This window comes from Ictalurus punctatus, chromosome 4 (assembly GCF_001660625.3).
Source record: "Ictalurus punctatus breed USDA103 chromosome 4, Coco_2.0, whole genome shotgun sequence".
NCBI lineage: Eukaryota > Metazoa > Chordata > Actinopteri > Siluriformes > Ictaluridae > Ictalurus > Ictalurus punctatus.
The window spans coordinates 9,141,119-9,162,639 of NC_071284.1; the positions used below are offsets into that span (position 1 = coordinate 9,141,119).

General features: G+C 38.7%; 1 protein-coding gene across 35 annotated transcripts in view; it reads right to left on the reverse strand.

Annotated features, from left to right (window-relative positions):
• Nucleotides 1–21,521, reverse strand: part of mical3a (microtubule associated monooxygenase, calponin and LIM domain containing 3a) — a 110,475-nt gene that overhangs the window by 65,645 nt on the left and 23,309 nt on the right. For 12 of the 35 annotated variants that reach the window (XM_053677913.1, XM_053677919.1, XM_053677917.1 and 9 more), the window contains exon 1: nucleotides 18,910–19,289. The exons of 2 other annotated variants lie outside the window; for them this stretch is intronic. The gene's annotated coding sequence lies outside the window, so the exon portion shown is untranslated. Of the gene's footprint in view, nucleotides 1–18,909; nucleotides 19,300–21,521 lie in introns of those variants that run through there. 21 more of the 35 variants (XM_053677925.1, XM_053677926.1, XM_053677923.1 and 18 more) reach the window with 8 other exon arrangements.

Genomic DNA, 21,521 nt, shown 5'->3' on the forward strand with positions numbered 1-21,521 from the left:
GTACAAAGTCAAACAGAACTAAATGTGTTTAAAGGATGTACAGGATGAGACTCCTCGGATGACCGTCTGTACGATTGCAGAGACAGTTATCCACCGAAGCAAGAGTACAGCATTTCAGGAGGCTGTGTCGTGTTATGCTGTCCATGTGGGACCATCCACAACAGCAAAAAGTGAGCCTTGTATACAGAAGCTCCAAGCAGAAGTACACTACTGGTCAAAAGTTTGGAGACACTTGACTGAAATGTCTCTCATGAATTTAAAAACCTTTTGATCTGAAGGTGTATGATTAAATGTTTGCCATCGGTGTTGTAGACCAAAATATAATCGTGCCAACATATTCATTTGTTTCATTAGAAAACTAACATTTTATTTACAGATGACTTGGAGCGAAATATTCAGAAAAGCAGCCAATAAGTGTCCAGCGTAGGTGGGAACTACTTTAATACTGTTTAAAAAGCGTCTCAGGGAAATTCCTCAAGAAATCGGTTGAGAAAATGCCAAGAATACATTTCTGGAAATTCTAGACAGAAAGGGCATCTACTTTGAAGATGCTAAAATACTAAATTATTTTTGATTTTTTTTTAATCACAGTATAATTCCCATAGTTCCATTTGTGTTACTCCAGAGTTTTGATGACTTTATTATTATTCTAAAATGTGGAAAAGAAAAATAAAGAATGAGTGTATAAACTTTTGACCGTTAGTGTATGACTCAGGCAGATCTGCAAGGTGAGATAGCAGCAGAAGTGTGTCAGGATCATGAACACTACAGAGGTTTTAATGCCAGTTTAACGAACAAAAACATGAATCATTTATAACCCTATGGAGATTAGTTTCTGTTCTCAGAGCTTATGCCATAAGTGCAGGCAACATTTTCACAACCCTTGACTTTCTGAGTCTGCAATTTGGTCTTAAAAATGTCGTCAATGCCCATAAAGCAAACTGGTGCAGCTCCAGATTAGAAGGAAGGCTTTGATCATGAGAAAGACACAGAGCTACTCTGAAGGGAGGTTATAATCATGAAGTGTGCTCCAGGTGCAATGCCCTCACACAGCAGGGTTCAGAACACAGGAAGTGCCATGTCACGATGAAATATCTCCAGCCTAAGTTACAGTATCGGCCTGCTACCCAAACCCCTTTCTTTATTTGCTGAGCACTTCCAGAACGGGGGCATGCTATAATTGGAAACAGGTCTATATCCAGCTCCTTCGCTTCACACAGAAAGGGTGTGCGGTTCCTTTTGGCCCGGAGCGACACATGACGTTCTGGGCATGTTACATTTCTGAGATTCGGTGTGCATAGTGTGTCTTATGTTCCCTGTGGATCCAGTAGCGAAAGATGTTTTCATCGTGAAAAGATTAAAACACAACGAGGCATGCTCAGATAGGACAGTAATCAACAATGTGGTGGTGTGATGTGGCTCAATGCCAGGCCAAAGTTGACTATTTTCCAATCACAGAAATCTTACAGATTGTTCTAAAGTGCTGACGCTGGAGACTCCTTCCATAACTGTTAAACAGACATCTCCTTACACCATACAATTCCCTATAATTCATACAGCTGTCACTATAGAAACAATAACGTGTTAGGACGAGCACATTAATATAGATTTGCCTTGCAGGCGACAACAGAAAATGAATCAATACCTTCCGACCAATCCGATTCGAGAATTCGACAGCACCGTGGTATAAGATAGTTTACGGATTGACACTCTGGATTATATCAGGTAAAAGAGAAAAACACACACGGACATCATTTCAGTCTGAGAGAGACTTGTGCAGACGTGATCGGTCTCAGCAGAACACTATAAGAGCTGAATGATTATATGGAGTGAATGATGCAGTGAGTCAAAGCGGATGTGTAAAGTCATTCATCTGCCGTCCATTACGTACCAACTACAAGCACCTCTCTCGCACTCTCTCTCCTTCACATGGTCATGCATTTTCTAGCTTTCTGAAGACAGTATGTCATACCCTACGCTAAAAATAGGCCAGAATAAAACTATGTCTGAATAGACTGCACAGCAAGCCAACCACGTCAGTTCCTTCATGTACTAAGGCTCAGATGATGATGATACATGTAGGAGGAAACGGACACAAGCTTTGTATGTTTCTTTGCGAGCGCACGGCAAAATGCTTTTAAAAATATTGTTACTTCTTAGGAAAATCTTGTGGGTTTTTTATGGTGCTATTTTCCCCAATGCATCAACACCGTCTACTCACAGCCTCACAATAATTTCTGTGCTGTAGTGAATATTCCCTCCCACAATTATTACAGGTTATAATAAAACACAAGCATAACATACTCATGTAATCTACTTTTTCCATCTCTCCAGTCATATTCTGCTCACAGGTGATGAGAGATGAGTGGATAGTGCCTGTCCTCCCTATAAGCTTTGTCGCCGTTTGCCGTTTTTTGTTTTTTTTTAAATTAAATAAATTTAATAAAGTTTTTGCTTTTCAAACTGCGAGTGGTTTCAGTTTAATATGTTGCAGGCTCATTTACTGAGTCTGTAACAGGCTAGAATAATTCTGAGCTTGTTTTCGAAGCTGCAGTTGAGTATTTGTCTCGCGATAGTTGGCGACACTGAGATATTCATTTGGGTTGTATATTAGTTCCAATACATGACAATGGAGGTGGCGTAGAATAGAGATGAATTGCTCTCTCATAGCTAGCAGAAAATAAGTGCAATTTACAACACTGACCATAATAAAACAAACAAAATAAAAACCATAGGAAACTCAATACCTAGCTGACTTAAGTGAACAAGTGCACTAATGTTAGTTAGCTACCTATTGAACCAGTGAAATATCTTACCTGTTTAGCATTTTTTTTAAAAAAAAGCCATCTCTACATCAGTCTTCAGATCTCGTGGTCGCTACCTCTTAAAAGCCATGCCGATATTTATTCTCGTTTTAACATGGGCTCTGTCGCGTTCCCTTTTTGACTGCAGACTCGCCGTGATTCGAGGTTTTTTGGTCTTTATAACAGATGGTTCCCCAGATGTCAACGATGATCCTATACAGAACTATCTAGATGGCAAGCTTAAATTCTAAGCAACTCTTCTAAGGACAAGCTACAAACACTCCACCATCCTCAGCCCCCACACATGCGATATAGTAACCGAGTCTTCTTTCTGTTTACGGACATGACAAAACCACACAAAGATGAATGACGTCACGAATTACGTCAACTGATGTTTCCCGCGAAATCTGACCCGACAGCTCAAATTATAAATCATTATGATAAGCTTACCATTGCAAATCTGGTAGGTAAGTAGTTTTGAATGCTGATTTTTTTTTTTTTTTTATGCACTTGCTCAATGATTGATTTTTGTTCATTTTTAACAACAACAAAAAAAGTTCCGTACTGCAGCTTTAAATACTATTTCATATTAATATTTTAATATGTGTATGTGTTACCTCATGTAAGTCTACTGAAATGTAACAAATCCTAAATGTTTTGGCTACATGACATGATTGTGTTGCTTGAAGTAGTAAATGCCTGAATAACTGAATAAATGTGTCATTTAGGGCATATATAATGAAAGAACATTTTGAAATAATAAATAAATAAACGAGTTTAGAAATAAACTTTTGAATGAAATATTTTTAAAAAAGAAGAAAACGTGTCCTAGGCTAACTTGCCTTAGGCTAACTTGCCTAAAATTCAGGACAAAGGAAGCTAACTAAGACAAAGTGCTGCTCAGCTCCTATGGCAAGATATGATTCTGCTCCATGTCAGGCTAATGTTGAAGCTTGGCTTAACTTGATTAATTATACTGGAAAAACCACAGAACATTATGGTTCCACAATAGTAAAACAACCATATATATATATATATATAAAAATTTTAAAAAGGATATAGAAAATCATAGGTATAGTCAGGAATAAACCGTCTTGGCACTTTATAAAAAAAAAACAAAAAAACTAGTGCTAAACTAGTGTATATATTATATTACGCACTGTGTAGCCTAATGAGCTTTAACACCAAGATCAAATTATTAATACACTATATGGTCAAAAGTATGTGGACACATGACCAATCAAATCCTTATAGGCTTGTCTCAAAAAAGTCTCATTCCAGATTTATTACCCTTTTTACTGTTATAATAACCTCCACACTTCTAGGAAATATTTCCATAAGATTTTGGAGCATGGCTGATAGGTGGAGGGGAACATTAGTGAGGTCAGGCACTGATGAGAAGGCTTGGGATGCAGTCTGCGTTCAAGTTCATCCCAAAAGTGTTCAGTGGGATTGAGGTCAGGGCTCTGTGCACAACACTCGAGTTCTTCCACTCCAACTTACCAAACCATGTCTGTTTGGACCTCGCATTGTGCACAGGGGCATTGTCATCCTGGAACATGTTTGAACCCCTTACTTCCAGTGAAATCTTAATACTACGGCGTACAAAGACATCCTAGACAATTCCGTGCTTCCAGCTTTGTGGCAACAGTTTGGGGAAGAACCACATGTGGGTGTGTGATGGTCAGGTGTTCAAACTTTTGTGTATTATACAGGTGTCTAAATTAACCAAAAGGCTGAATTTCTAATGACAATTAGCCATATAGTCAACTGCATGGCTCTATAAATACCATAATGTTTGACCGTATATAGAAAGAAAGCCTGTTAGGATACAGTTTAATGTATACACAGTATATTTACGCAAAATATCAGCAACCACAAAACACTACTTTGGGTAAGAAAATTGGTTTCTGATTAAATTAAGATATTGTGCACTATTTTCATAAATGTTCACTGTGTGTATAATTTTATCAACTCATTAGTATTAGAATGTAATTGAATACTAAATTGATTTCATAAGCGAGAAAGAGAGAGAGAGAGAGAGAGAGCGAGAGAGAGAGAGAGAGAGAGAGAGAGAGAGAGATTCAGTTTGTGTCACTCCCAAGGGTAGGAAAGTAGAGAGAAAAACAAACATGGACTAGCAGTGCAGAGATCAGGGATGAGCTTATACAGTAGATTATATACGGAAGAAATCTATGGTAATATATTATGTAGGACTGACTGATATGATGCTATTCCATAAGCATAAGATGCATAAGATGGATAAAGTACTACAGTGCAATTACATTTAGATTTTAACGTGCCTTATAGCTAACTCAGCCTCCTCCAGTCACATGGTTAAATATTGGCCTGTATTATCTTGACCAAATTATTTCCTTTTGTTGGCTCATGTGAATGTTGTGATTCATCAAAACCCCCACAACACACCCACTGGAATGTCTGAGATTATTCGGCATGATCCCAGAATACACAATAAAACATTTAGTGATACGTTAAGACATTACTGAGCTCTGCAATACCAATACTTTAGAAATGATTAACAAATGCCATATTATGCATCCCTATCATGTAGTTCAATAGAAAACTTCACAAATCAAAATAAATAATGTTTGCTCATGTTTGCCTAGAGACACTCACATCAGAGCGCTAGCTGCTCCAAAGTCCTCAATGACTCTTCTCTCTAGGGGATCTTGTCAGTTTGTTTGAATGAGAAGAAAACACTATTATATCCATGTTCGCAGCTTTGATGTTTAAGCTCCAGTTCTTTTGTCCTCTTTTGTCTCGTTGCTTTGTTCCACACCGACTCTCCCTTTTAGGAGGAAGATCCTCGAGCCTACTCTACCGATACCAGACTGGAGAGGCCTTACTGTGCCGTAAATCATATTACCACACACTTTCTCTGTCAGAAAACAATGACGTCATGAACCTCAGCACCGCTTTCTCCTTCTCAGCAAGGTCACATGATAAGACTGACTGCTGTTGCTGTAGCAACAGCGGCAAAGTAGATCTATATCCCAAGATATGAGATGGAAGAGAAAACATCAGGGAAGCAGGTGAAAGGAGTTCTCTAAACTTCCTCTCAAAAGATAACGACATGAAAATATTTCGGTTGCGAAAGAAATCTTGGTTGTTTTTGGCCGGTTTCTTTAAACTGACCCCTCAACAGCCAATAGACCATTTGGAAAGCTTATTTACACCACAGCAGTGTCGAATTCTCAGTTCTGGTTGGTCAAAAAAGGTTGATTAATTTCTATAACCGACAATAACTTCCGAATGTAAGGGAAATCACAGGTTTTGTGTGAGGAGACATTTATTTATCGTTTTTGAAGACGTCTCCAGCATCAGTGCTTTGTAACAATCAGGAGTAAAGCTGTAAGTAAGATTTCCAACAGGGGAATGTCTTCAGACGATGTTGTGCTTTGCAGTTTCTCAGTAACAAGCAACATGACAAGTTCTTGACAATTTTTTTGTCTTATTAACGTAAAAAGAAAGGAAAGACGCTGGTGAGGGAACGACTGTTAATAGCTGTTACAAGCGAAAACAGGGACTAGGTTGTTTTACTGGATTTCCTCGACATTAAACGTAACTATTTGCAGACATTTTATTCTTTAATAAAGAATAATTGCTAGTGTTGTCAAATCACTGTGGTATACAAGCATAAATAAAGCATGTCAGGGTGTGTTGGTATTAGATTTGGGGTGGTAATGCCATTACACCACTTCACTGTTTGTTTCATATTAAAGCACTTCCCAATTTATACCCACACCGATCAACCATAACATTAAAACACTTGCCCATTTTTCCTGCTTCCAACACATCAACTTCGAGAAGTGACTGGTCACAAATAGACAACCTCAAATAGTTTCTCAGTACAATTCAATTCAAGCACAGCATCGACTCTGCACCATTTGCACTCAAAAGCATTTCATAAATCAGAGCCTCACTATTCCCCCTTAAGATACGTTCACACATACAGCCACTCATTGGAGATCGTTCATTTTCAATAAGCGCTGGGGACTTCAGGCGACGGTGACCATTGGAAAACAGATGTGGGCGTGTCCAGCGACTTTGAAAGTTTAAAAACGTTTAACTTTATGCAAATTTGGAGCGACTTGGTGCAGCGACTACCAATGGGAGTGAAGACAGTAGCGAGCACGTGATCCGTAACCACCCGTGCTCACGAGCAGAAGCAGTGCCATTGCAGCAGTAACCAATTAGATTAGCTTAGCTTAGGATCTTAGCAGGTTTAAAGCAAATAATAATAATAATAATAATAATAATAATAATAATAATAATAAAAGCAATAATAATGAAACTCACTTTTTGTTGCAATCGAGCAAAATCCCAGTGTAGTTCCTATCTTGGGTGAAGTGTCCGGCTTGTCGCTGCTTCGGCGCTTGGGAACGAGCAGCACCGAGCCGGACAATTCACCCAGGAAACATAGAGGCCACGGCGGAAGAGATGCGGTCCGGCGCTGGTCGAAAATATAGTGAATAACACCCTGATGGTGACACTCACATACTGAGATAGGAGCCACACCGGGATTTTGCTCAATTGCAACAAAAAGTAAGTGTTTCATGATTATTAATTTGCTTTAAATGCATTAAGGCCATATCTAAGCTACGCTAATTGGCGCTTGAGCTTTTGCCGCAGACAGACGGCCGCAATGGCAAAGAGCACACACTGCTTCTCCTTCATCTCGTAGGCTATGATGCATATACACACTGGTGAATTTTATACAAGATCATGCTCCCTCCAGAATGTTTCATTTTTGCGGCAAGGAAACTGGTTTGCTGTCAAAAGTGGAATGCTATTTTCACCACACTTTACTATGGCAACCAGTAGTAGGAACGCCTACCGGCGACTTCATAGTACAGCGACTGGCGACTTACAGTGATAAAATCGCTGTGTGTGTGAACGTCGCTTTCTTCACCTTGACGTTGTTCCACATGACCTCATGCCTAATGTGCTACAATTCAGCAAAGCTACAGAAAAATAGCAGAGAAACAATAGTCATGAGCTGCAATGGCCCAAATATCCAAATGTCCTAGTGATAAGGAACAAATTTTAATATTAAATTCCCAATTTCTATGCAATCAGTGACTAAATGCATGAAATAAATATATTTGGGGTGAGAGTCATGACGGCAATAGCATCTCGCTCAGGACTCGCCAATGCGTTACACATAGCAAGAGCAATTTTCGCCCACAGTTGGCTTATGAGTTGCTCTTGGCAGAAGAACAGAAACATTGCCATGACTAATTATTATCTAACCAGATACATGTTAATATTGCTGGTTTCCCTTTCACTTTAGGAATTCAATTTTTGCATTAAATTAATTAGTAGTGATTTTTGCTCAGGATTTAGGTTACCATAGTACATATGTAACAGAACTGTATGCTTTTAATAAACATACATAATATTTCTTACAAAACTGATCAAAGATGACTTATTTCTAAATAACAAAAGAAAATCATGATTCCTATTTCATGAAGAATTATTCAGCAACAAAATATAGTAAAAGTGGGAATGTTCACCGTTACTGACATAATTATTACATATTTCACCTAATCACAATTATTTCTAATGTATAATTTATATGTTCAATAATGATAATGGCTTATGTATCTTATTAGTCTACTATTATGTTTACAATCAAAAGAAAAGGCATTCAAAGTTGTCCGTTATCGCAACGGTATGACATTTAAGTCAACCAAAATTTCACAGTTGTTGAAACAGGCCTAAATTCCACAGCAGCTCGTTCATCATTATGTGCTTAATCACTCGTTGGGTACAAAAGAAATATTTTCCAGATGTGTAACATCGCAATAGCAGTACTGGTATGAGAAAGGAAGTTGTAGGCCTATTCTTGGCACCTCAAAGCATCCATTGACAAGTAACCCAAACTGGCATGAGCAAACACATTTACAGATGACGTACGGCATGTTGGATACAATAAGATAAAAATTCATGGCTGTTGGCTATTCTCCCTCCTTCCTCTGAACGACTCAACATCATCTGTTGACTATAAAAGCAGCAGTAGGTTTGGATGAACCCAGTGCAGATATTTAGGACTATCCTGGCAAATATGGTAGTCTGAGGATTAAAAGTAAGTTGGAAATAAAAAGAAATAAAAATAAGGATAAAAAAAAAAAAGAAAAAAGTGCTAAGGTTGATTTTCCCCACAGTAAGAGCAAGAAAAATCTGCCAGTCGTTTCGGCAGCTATGCTACGAGCGTGTATGATCGTATGTAAGCATTTACACAACATCCCTACTCAGAGGAATTCTCTTCATTCTCAAATCAAGGAACCCCACCCCCCAATTTTTTTAAAGCAAAATTCACCAACACCACACAAAGTCATAACACAAGTAATAAAACAGTGCTGTTTGATGCAATTCTCGATTCAGACTGGCTGGAACACATTGAATCCTTTTCTCTAACAGCATCTTTGACAATAGTTCTGGTTGCATTTCAAAACACAAGTTTATATTAATGTGCTCATTCTACTACATTGTTTCTATAGTAACAACTTGCATAGAGACTTGTATGGCAGATGCACCGCTAAAAAAAAAAAAAGATCTTAAAAGTGGGTAATCATTGATATAGGGACACTATAGGGCTTTGTAAAAGTCACAGATAAAGCTGCTAACTCAACCTCAATTTACCACCTTTTGCTGTGGTACAATAAGCTTGGCGCAGAATATTGCAGTCATGGATTTCTCCACAACCCCCTCTATATCAGTATGGCTTAAAGATTTCATCTTGTTTATTAAAACTTGATAAAATCAAGTATAACATCAGAGGCAAGGGTGAATCATTTTTGGGAAAATGGCAACAACTTATTACCTACTTCAATGAAAATGGCCGGGTAAGGTGGGGGTTGTTGGATGGGGTGATATAATATGTAAAATGCGATTTTCCAAAAAATAGAAAAAAGAAAAAGAAAAAATAAGCAACTTTAGCGTTCTAACAGTAACTCAGCTTTATATTGGGCGGCAGTGAATAAACCAGTTAGCCTGTTTAGGGTTAATAAAAAGACTTAAAGAAACCTAGATCTCTTCCAAGGTAAGCATAAACATTTATATCCTATATATCCAGGTTTTCACATTTTACTATGAGCTGCAGATGTTTACACATCGCTCTATGTGTGCAGTTATCCATGCTAAGAGCTTCACGCATAACTCAAAACAGAGTATCATCAATATTCACCAATTATAAGAATCATTTTTAAAATGATCAAATGTTTGCAAACATTAATTAGGACTGGAAATAGTGCTTCCAATCAGACAACTATAATCTTTGTAGGCCAGTTATAACCCAATCTGATCCAATAAGCTTATTCAGAGTGTTCCAAAAATCTCCATACATGGGGGGAAATGAACACTTTTTAGCAAAATGTCTTCCAAAAGTTCATACTTAGTTTACACTATTTTTTTTTTAGATAGCCTTTAAGAATGCCTTTGACAAAAAAAAAAAAAAAAGAACACAAAGAAATCATTCTCATTGCTGGATCCGGAAGCTGTCACAAGGTTGTGATGGACTTTAACAGGAAACATGGCGAGAACATCACTCACGACACTGTTGCCAAACTTATTAATAAATTCAAAAAGACTAGAAGAGATGCGGACCAACCGAGAAGTGGACACCCACGAACATCCACTGATGAAGGGACTACCGACGTAGTGCTAGTCCCCTATTTATGGAGACTTTTGTGTGACTTTTAGGGGACACACACACACACACACATATATATACACACATATATTACACACACACATTTAATAAGCAGCAGTTGGGAATGCTATGGCAAGCCAAAAGGATCAACAGAAAAAGTTCCGCACACAGGAAAATAAGAGCATTGGCAACGTTAGAGAGGCGCAACTATCTGCCAAAAACAATTTGATCACTCAACCTCCAAATCTCCCCAGATAAATCAACAACGCTCTGAAAGAGAAAAAGAAATGTTTGTATAAACAACGAACTATGCAATCCAGAAAAACGACTTCCAACAACAATCCAACAATGCACAACCAAAACAGATAGATACGTTTCGCTAACTTTAGAATGTGAGTGATGGTAAAGGCAATAAGCTTCAAGCCTACTGCTCTTTTTCTGCACATGAGCCAGTGTTTCATCTCAGAAGGCCTCATACAGACAGCAGGAATTCCAGCATGCTTGGATAGGTGCTAAAGATAGCGAAAATATGAAAAAGTCTACACATACAAGTCACACCAACTGTGCAGTAAACCTCAAAGCAAAGGGAAGTGTTGACTCTATATCCTCAGTGCTCAGTGCCATTTTGTGATTTCAACTTCAAGTGCAAGAATGCTGGATGCTGAAATGTGTTTAATATGTTTTTAAACAGAAGTGGACAATTAGCTAATTACATTCACTGTATAATTATATACGTATTGTTACAACCCAATCTAGGTCGGGCTGCAACATACAATAAAATAAAGGGTTGGCGAGACCAGGATTGCATTTGCTTTGTTTTGCATTTTATTTTTATTCTCACTTTTTTTTTTTCAATTTTCCCTCTCCTTGCACAGTGTTCCTGGGATATGGACTGGGTACCAAGAGAGCATTTACTGAAGACCAATCAATTAATATTTTGTTGCTTAGCCCATCTGCTTATTAATATACTTGTTCTTAAATGAATGCCAGACATTGAGCGACCATTGTGACAATGTGGCTTGGGCTTTATTAATTAATCTTCAAGCATGTTTAAAATGGCCTTCAGAGGGTGTACCACCAGACTCTGCCATCGAAGGGAGTTTGTCCTACCTTAAACCCAATACAGAAAAATAGTATAATAAGGTAGCAGTACTGAGTATTTGAAATGTCCAAAAAAGGTAAACAAGCAACAGATAAGCAACCTGATACACTCATACAGCACCACACATACACACACACAGACTACAATATCATAAATCACCACCCAAATAATATGTGGTCAGCAGGGGTCCTTGGTATTCCCTTTTCATTCTCTTCATTGAGAGTGAAGGACATTGTGCTATAAAGTATTGATAAAATAGCCAATGGAATGTATATATGAGGTAGGTGGATCTAATAACCCTGCAGCTCTGTGTACGCCATATGCAGGAAACATCATTTATATTCTCAGTAAAATGATTGTGGCCGAGTTCTCTAAAAGCACTGCAGCACAAAGGTCAGCGTTGAATAGTAGAGAACGCATTATATTTACGATTATCTTAACTTCATGATGCTTTTGGGAAACGAGTGCACTACTGTTTAAATTTAAGAGTTCCAAGGGAAAGGATTTAAAGATGTAGAAGGTAAGCAAAAAAAGCTTGTCAAATGCTTGTCAAATGCTTGTCAAAAGGTTCTTGTACCACGTAATTGGGATACTGGGATATTTGTACATCCGTAATGTCAGTTCATTCTGTTTTCCATGAATTATGGAGTCACTGTTGACTCTTACTATCTTCAAATATGAAAATGTCTATGTACACAAGACACACCTTTCTACCAGACAAAGACCAAAGACAATTCAGACCATGGTGAACATCCAACACATCCACATATGGACATATTTCCAACACACTTTTGAGAATCCAGATATGTTACTAGCCACACACACACAAATAGCAGACACGCCTCCCAGACCCCACGCTGGGTGGAGCAGGCATTTGCTTACAAGGTAAATAAGCTGAGGAAATCCTGTGACTAAATACTGAGATCATGCTGTGCAAGATGGCCGTGGCTTACCTTCCACTTCACCTATTAACAATAAAGCTCTTACTATGAAATGTTTGGTATGACACAACATGCGCATGAATGGAAGACATACAGAGACGTTAGCGGACATGCCAACAGTGTGACAGTGAGAGCTTAGGATGAGAAATGCAAGCGACTAAAACATGTACTAAATTTACATCACTCTACACTGGTGGAACAATCATAAATCCATTGGGTACCCAACCAGGCAAGTAAAATCTGTAATGTTCTGCCCAGTCCTGTGTTTTGAATGCCCAGGAAACTAAATGACTGGGCTGAAAAATGGCAGCTGACATAATCAACGTAATAAAGAATGGCGAGATAGTTAGCCAAGTGCATTAATACAGACAAATGAGTACATATGCAGACATGAGGGCAACTCGGCGATATGAGCTATGAACTATGAGCCATTACATTAAAACCACCTGCCTAATACTGCGTAGGTCCCGCTTGTGTTGCCAAAACAGCTCTGATTCATCGAGGCATGGAAAGACCTCTGAAGATGTGCTATAGTATCTGGCACCAGGACATTAGCAGCAGATCATTTAAGTCCTGTAAGTTGAGAGGTGGGGACTATATGAATCGGACTTGTTTGTCCAGCACATCCCAGAGATTCTAGAACGGATTGAGATCTGGGGAATTTGGAAGCAAAGTCAACACCTTACACTCTTTGTCACTGTTCCTCAAACCATTCCTGAACACTTTTTGCAGTGTGGCAGGATGCATTATCCTGCTGAAAGAGGCAAATGCCATTAGGGAATACCGCACCTGATAATGTAATGATGCAAAAGAAAATATGATCAATCAGACCAGGCCACCTTCTTCCACTGCTCCATGGTCCATTTCTGATGCTCACGTGCCCATTGTAGGTGCTTTCGGCAGTGGACAGAGGTCAGCATGGGCACTCTAGTATACATAACGTGTCAATGTTGCCTCTGCGTTGCAAGCTAATAAATCCGACGAGTAAAAGATGAGTACATTTGGTTTTGTAAAAATCACTAGAGGATTTTTTTTTTCCTCTACTTGTTGTAGAAAACAAGAAAAAACTCTGGTGACTGCTGGACTACTGGTCTGCCAGGCAACTTGGAGTAAAAAATGAATAATCTTATTAATAAACATATAATCAGCTTTTCCCCAATCACCCAGGCTAGTGATTTGTCCACCACTGCTATATAAAGTGAAGACGAGCTCTCCGATGAGGGTATTGGGCTGAGGATAACAGCAACATGGCACTACATCTCACAGCAATACCTACAGTAGTGTGGCATTCTGGTAGAGCTGCAAGGCCAATACAATACTGTTAAAGGTACATTAATAAAATGTATAAATTTCTTACTAGTACAAATAATGTAGGAAATGATGTAGAAATTATTACAAAAAAATAATAGCTTAAGTCATTGTCTCAGAACAAGTGTATTACGTAGCTGAGGAAATTCCAGTCTGGATACACGACATCCAGTTTGGATTGGACGTTTGTATTTGGATTGGCATCTTGTCGGTTATTTTATTGACACGCCCCCAACACCTCTTCACATCCTCGTAAACAATTACGAGGAGATGTTGCATGTTTATAGAGCTGTGACTTCTCGAGCCAGAATGCGCTTGAAAGTGATCTCATGACAGTCGTTGCTAATGGTAATTCCGTCAGAAGGTTTGAGGGCGGAGCTTTGTGGGTGGAAATGACTGACAGCCAAACTCAAACAAGCATCCCGGTCCGGAAGTCAGTTTTCCAAACGTATGGAATTTGAACTAGTAAGGCTTGCGGGAGGAAAGATTCAGATAGAGAGGTAAGAATTTATTAGAAAATTCTGTTTCGATTTAGTTCACGTTTAAACTGGCTGGGTTTAAATGTTTAAGAAGTGTAATGACAGGTATTGGGGAAAATACTCTCCCAGTCAGTTTTTTTTTTTTGACAGTTTGAAGAAAATGTTCACCAACTTTTTAAAAAAGCGTTCCAATATGTTTTTACTCTATTGGAAGAGGGAATAACATGGACAGTTTGCCTCAGAAGTGCCAGCATTACCACTTTAAAATGGGAAGTAAGTGGATGCCATTTGAGCTGAAGTTTGTTCTGATCAGAAAATCAACAAAAGTAATATTCTAATAAATAAATAAATAATTGGAGAACCTCGACTTGTAGCAGTGTTACAATGCAAGATTCATTGTAACCCCCCACTCGACTCTTCAGAAACACAAACAAGCTGCAGAAATTCCAGCCTCGGCACTGCAAGTTCAAAAATGTAGCTAAAAGTCATGTAGCAGAACGACAGCACTGACTGCTCATTGCAATATTACAGTCCAAGGTCTAATGCTCTGTTCCGAATGCAAATGTTAGCACATGCAGCACACTCTGGGACTGAAAAACGTGCACTGATTACGTCATTTGCGTCTATCAAGAATGTCTAGAGACTGGGACTGTCTGGAGCAATGGAACTGGGAGCTACGTGCAAATTCATGCAAAACTCCTATCTCTGATAAGACAGGCAGATAGCATGCAGTGGTAAACACATGGAGAAAGCTGTGCACTCAAAGATGAATCATTAGGCTATAATTGTTCTGATAACCTTCGCTGTAAAGTTAGCCTAATGTAAATCAGACACAAAGCCAAACCCAAGATAGTCCAGAAGGCATCAGGCAAGTGGAGAGAGCTGCACTTGCCTGATGAGTGCGTTATCTCAGATAGTTTGGATTCCAGGGGTTACAATCACATCTTAATTCAGATCTGTGTTTAAAAGGATTTTACTAGAAGTGTGCAGATCCCATTTACATTTTCAATAAAATATCAGTCTAGACTCTATCAGTCAAGAAAAAAGGTTTCAGCTGGTGTGTCCATCTGGGTGAACCCCTTAAAGTGAAATATGATATAAGATATGACATTACTGCCATATTGCCTCTAGCCTCCAGTTAGTTTAACCTGTTTAGAAAATTTTTAACAATCCGAAACAACTCAAGATAAATCCCCTTTTCTAATTCACAATCTCAGGGTTTTTCATTGACCATAATAGTATCACTGATATACACACTCCTAGTGTTCTTCACAACCTCCGTGTCATTTTTTGATTCTTATTCTCTATTGAATCCCACATTACGACACTAACAACTAAAAAAACTGCATCTTTTTTTCAGTTTTAAAACATTGTTCAGCCTGAAAGTTCCCCAAACCCTAGTGAGTGCCTCATGTTAAAATAATTGAGATTCCTTTTCATTTGAATATCTGGCAAAGACTTTAAACTGCACCTAACCCAAAAGTGTTCCTGTCGTTCTCTCACGCTCTTGTTCTCAGTCTCTCTCTCTCTCTCGTTCGTTCTTGTTCTCTCTCTCATTCGCTCGTTCTTGTTCTCTCTCTCATTCGCTCTCCCTCTCTCTTATTTGCTCTCTCTCATTCACTCGCTCTCGTTCTCTCTCTCTCACACACACACACACACACGAAGTGTCAGATACGTGCATCCACTGATTAAAAACGTCACCGAACCATAGAAATAAACAGTCTGCCTTTTTATTACTCCCATTTGCTGTCGCTGAATGTTTAGCCAACAAACTTTTTTCTTTGAGCACTGCATTCATGACGCTTCTGTAATAACCTTTTTGGCATGAAAGGCAGCATAGCATTTGAAAATCCGTTGGCTGCAATGGATTCCTGAGGCTGCAGTAACCAAACAATAACAGACACAGGTTGAACACGTTTCCTTTTATGGCCAATTCAGTGCCCAAATTCAGAGTGCTCTCTCACTGGCAGACTACACAGTGTGGGTTAGCCGTTATATCTAAACTACCCTAACTCCTGTAGTAATAGGTGTAAAAAAAAAAAAAAAAGCTAATTAATAAATAAATAAATAAATAAATAAATAACCTAGCATGAACCAGCTGTTCTTTTTACTACCAGTGTTTATTTTTAGAGTTTTCTACTTCCCCACTGTATGGGTGGGTAAACATGCAATCATCATCATGAGGAAATACTTTTCTTTGCATGCTTTTCTGCACATGCTGAAGGTACTTTCAGTAGCTGGAGAATTTCTGACCAGTGGCACGTTTCGTCAAAAAGAAATTTCGACCAATCAAACAATTAATAACGTCACACCATCACTTAAATCTGCATAGCAACAAGCAACCTACAAGTATCCCATTTTCAGTGCCTCCAGGATTTAGCGATTTTGCGATTGCAGAAATGAATGCAAAACCAAGGAAACGCCACAATTCACATGTGTCGAACATGAGTACTTCTAAAAGGTCTCATTTACCAACAAACATCTCTGTGAAAGATCGTGCAAAACAATTTCATGCAACTGCAAATTCACTAGTTCAAGTAAAAATCCATCCATCTTCTACCGCTTACTCCTTCTTCAGGGTCGCGGGGGAACCTGGAGCCAATCTCAGGGAGCATCGGGCACAAGGCGGGGTACACCCTGGACAGGGTGCCAGTCCATCACAGGGCACAATCACATACACACTCATATACCCATTCATACACTACGGACACTTTAGACACGCCAATCAGCCTACCATGCATGTCTTGGGACTGGGGAGGAAACCGGTGTACCCAGAGGAAGCCCCTGCAGCACGGGGAGAACATGCAAACTCCGCACACACATGGCCCCGGCAGGACTCGAACCCCGGAGGTGTGAGGTGAACGTGCTGACCACTAAGCCACCATGCGCCCTCAAGTAAAAATCATTTTTTTTTTAATATTTTTTTAAGACACAGCAAAAGCATTCTTGGCCACAACAATCACAAAAAAACTCTAAGGTTTTATAAGGGAAGTAATGCTGCAATTTAAATTATGAGCACAGTAAAGTGTTTTTTGACCTTGCTTGTATGTAAATCTGTTGTATGAGCCCGCTAAAACAAAATTAGGCACGTTTCAAAACCACAACAGGTGCGCTTTAATGATATATATATTTTTGCCATACTGCCAAGCCTACTCCAAAGCAATGTATCGCTATCCCAGAGACCCCTCCCCGTCCTTCTCACACATAGCCTGTCCTTCTCACACATGAGGGTAGTTCAAGAAAAGTCAGACATCTAATCTCACCCTGGCCTTTTCAGCTACTATGATCAACTGTTTGCGCTGAGTCAGCAGGAAAAGCCCTTCCTTTTCATTCTTTCCCCTGTCTCTCCCGACGTACTTATTCTGAATATAAGGGAATGTCCTTTGGTTAAATATCCCTTTTCCGGACTTAAACAACAGCTCTAGTTAACAGCGTGGTTCGATTTCACATTTCATCGAACATCCTGCTGTTAATCTCCTGCACTTGTGAAAAAATATCTGAAACCAAATCTTTAAAACATGTCTAAACATAAACAGAGTGCTCTGATGACCAGACTACTTAGACTTTAAAGGATAATACACACTGATGAATGACTTGAATATCCTTCTTTCTCATTAATATCTGAGCATTCAAGACTTACACCGTATTGAACTTTGATCTTTTAGTTTAAACTTCTTTCATTGGCAGTTTCGTACCTTACCTACAATGCCAATCGACTGCCTGTAATAGTGGCACCATTAGGATTTGCTTCAACTTGCTTCATCTCTACCTAAACAGACTGATGCAGCAGCGCTTTAGTCCTTTAGTTTATCCAGTGCTGTAACCTGACATTTTCCCTTATCTTTCAGATTTGTGGGGTTTTCCCCCCTCTCCTATTAACACCAGTGACATCTCACAAGAATAATAAAAACACAACTAACAAATAACTAAAATACATAAACATTTCAATCATGTTTCAGAATGGTGATTTCCTTTAACCTCATTTCTATTCTATGCCGTAAACAAAAACATACAAATAAACAAATGCTCAATCCACCCACCCTGAGCTGCACATGTAAAACTGTTGTCTTTATGCTTGAAACTACAGCCATTTTCTCAAAATTGGTTTGATTTGTGTGTTTAGTTAGTTCAGATCTCTACATCTCTTTTTCTGACCCAAACACTCATCTGATACATGGTATACAACATGAGACAAGTACACACAACTCTCTCAGAGGATCAGATGCTTGCATACTCGGACAATGTGATCAGTAAATGTTCAGTAACAGCAGACAAAACTGTAAGAGCTCATGTCCTGCTGTGTTTACTGTGATCAGTGGACCATCTGAGTACTGACTGCTGAACAACATGACTGTAATACTCTACAGCTTCTTGCAGCTCACCAGGCTTACTCTATATACTCTACATACTCTAAATACTAACCCATTTTTTGCCTGATCCAAATTTCAGTCACTGGTTAATGACTAGTGAGCCACGTAATGATCCTGATGGACTGTAGGTAACTAAGCCCACACACACACACACACACACACACACACACACACAGTTCAAATGAACAGGACGATTTGGAAGCACAAGCGTGGTGTTTTTAAGCTCTTACCTTCATGAATCCTGTACAAACAGACACGATTTCCAGGCGACTTTGCCCTTGAGACGTTATCAAACAATCCGTCAATCCATAATACGTAAACATCCACTGAACTTGTTTGGGTGGTCTATAAAAGAATTGTTTCTGGACACGTTCACATTCATACTGAAGGCGCTAATGGACTATAGAGGAGCCGGAGGACGAAACTCCGTGAGAAAGAAAGATGGGGGGGTTAAGGAAAGTGCGCGGTTGTGTTTATATAAAGCACGAACGCTATTTCGTCTGCTCAGAACTCAAGGAATATTATAAGAAAGAAAATTTAGCCGTTGCTACTGCTGGGTGTTTCGGAGAAAATGTAAATTGAATGTAACAGAAATGAATGTATGTGCCGTCCCGGTCCCCACCCCCTTCGAAGTTGAGCGTGCATTCCCACGATTTTAATCCGATTGGTTTCTTCCGATGACGTAAGAATGGGCGGTTACAGAAAAGCCTGCAGGTTCAGTGTAGAGTTTTGGTGAGCAGGGTATTGGTTTTAGTAACCGGTTTGGTTGTAGTCTGCTTTTTATTTGGTGTTTCCAAGTCTTTCTCTTTTACTCTAAAGGCTTAAGCATTTTTGTGCTAGTGGAAGTGGAAAGCTACCTAGCTCATTCATGTTAAATGAACTAAACCTGTGTGCACATTATGTGTACCCTGCTGGGAAAAAAAAATAGAAATCATCAAAGAAATTCTAATGGCTTCCAAAACAAATACCATTACAAACCATCAGCTGTTAACCATTAAAACCGTTACCATTACTGGCCCTTAATGGTATACACTAGACATAACGTGCCACCAATAGGAGGCAACAAATTACCAGTAGAGACCAACAGAAATTGTAATGGTTTCCAATACAAATACCATTACAAACCATAAGCTGTTAACTATTAAAACCATTACCATTATTGGTCCTTAATGGTATGCACTAGACATAACATGCCACCAACAGATTACCAGTAGAGACTAACAGGGACTATTATAGTTTCCATTTAAATCAATTCAGTTCCCATTCCATCCATCCATTTTCTATACCGCTTATCCTTCATGGTCGTGGGGAACTTGGAGCCTATCCCAGGGAGCATCGGGCACAAGGCGGGGTACAGCCTTGACAGGGTGCCAATCCATCGTAGAGCACAATACAATTCCCATTAGAACCATTAATCCATTACACATTCTATGAGGTTTTCTATTGTCTGTTTGTTTGTTTGTTTGTTTTCAGCAGGATAGGCCAATAAGTGGGCTGAATATTTAAGGAATGAAACATGTACTGTTATGGAAAACTAATCAACCATGGGGTGGTGTGATGCTGCAACATCCAACATGAACTTACTATTATTTTCCGATAATATTTTCCAATTCCAATTTCCAGTTATTTTCCAACAGCGCATCTGAAGTGTTTTATTCCTTTTACACCGCAGGCATTTATCAACAATTACAATTTTAAAAATATTAATGAATGACACATTGTAGTTTTAAACCTTTATAGTGTTTAACAGTTAATGTTGTGGAACATCCGTGGCACATGTTAGTTCTTGTTATCGCTTATGTTATAGTAGATATAATCAGCTGTTTTATCACTTGCCTCTCTTTTTTCTCTCTCTTGAAGTTAATAAGACAAAACAGCTGTCATGTTAGAGAAACTAGAAAGCACAAAGTCCCCTGTGCTGAAGATTTTCCCACGGCAGAAAATTTTATTCGCCCTGACACTGGAGACAACCTTCCATAAATGTCATAGCCTTATCGAAAGCTTCACTAAATCAATGATTTATATCTTTGTTAAATAACAACATATTTTTTATTAAATGCGTTCACTATTAGTCTTAGACAACAAGGAGCTGAATGAGCTGAATGAGCTGCACAAATGTCAGTGGTGCTGTATAGAAAATTAATTAACACTCTCTCACCAATCAGATAAATACATTTTTAAAAAAGCAGCACTGTGGTATAAAACTTTGTTTTTTTTATTACAGTAAAATTGAAAGTAACGTTCTTAAGTACAGTCAAAAGTATTTGTAGTATAGATAATAATTAAGGGTCCGACATAGACATCACGTAATTTTGATTTTAACAAAATGCATTTAAATCTACTTTAGTCACCTGAAACGTAATCTTATTAAAATCCACTGTTAGGTCATATAGGGCCAGAAGATATAACGTAGCACAGTGTTTGTTAACACGTGTTTTGCACCAGTAATTCAGCAAAAGAAATCAAGTTTGTCTTCTTAGCCCAATAGTAGTCAGTAAACTAATACAAACAAAAGTTTGCTCATTTACATCCATCCATCCATCCAACTTCTCTACCGCTTATCCTTTTCAGGGTCATGGGGAACCTGGAGCCTATCCCAGGGAACATCGGGCTCAAAAGGGGGTACATCCTGGACAGGGTGTTTGCTCATTTAGTTTTACAGTAAATAAAACACTAAAGCATTGTGTAGTTTAATTCAAACTTAAATTATCACATACTTCTCTCAAATCATGTTGATCTATTAGATCATGCCATCACTTTTTCAGTGCCTTCTGACACAATATGATGCAACGTTATCTTTAAAAACAGTTTTGTTTGAAACAGTAATTGGTGTGTAAACACA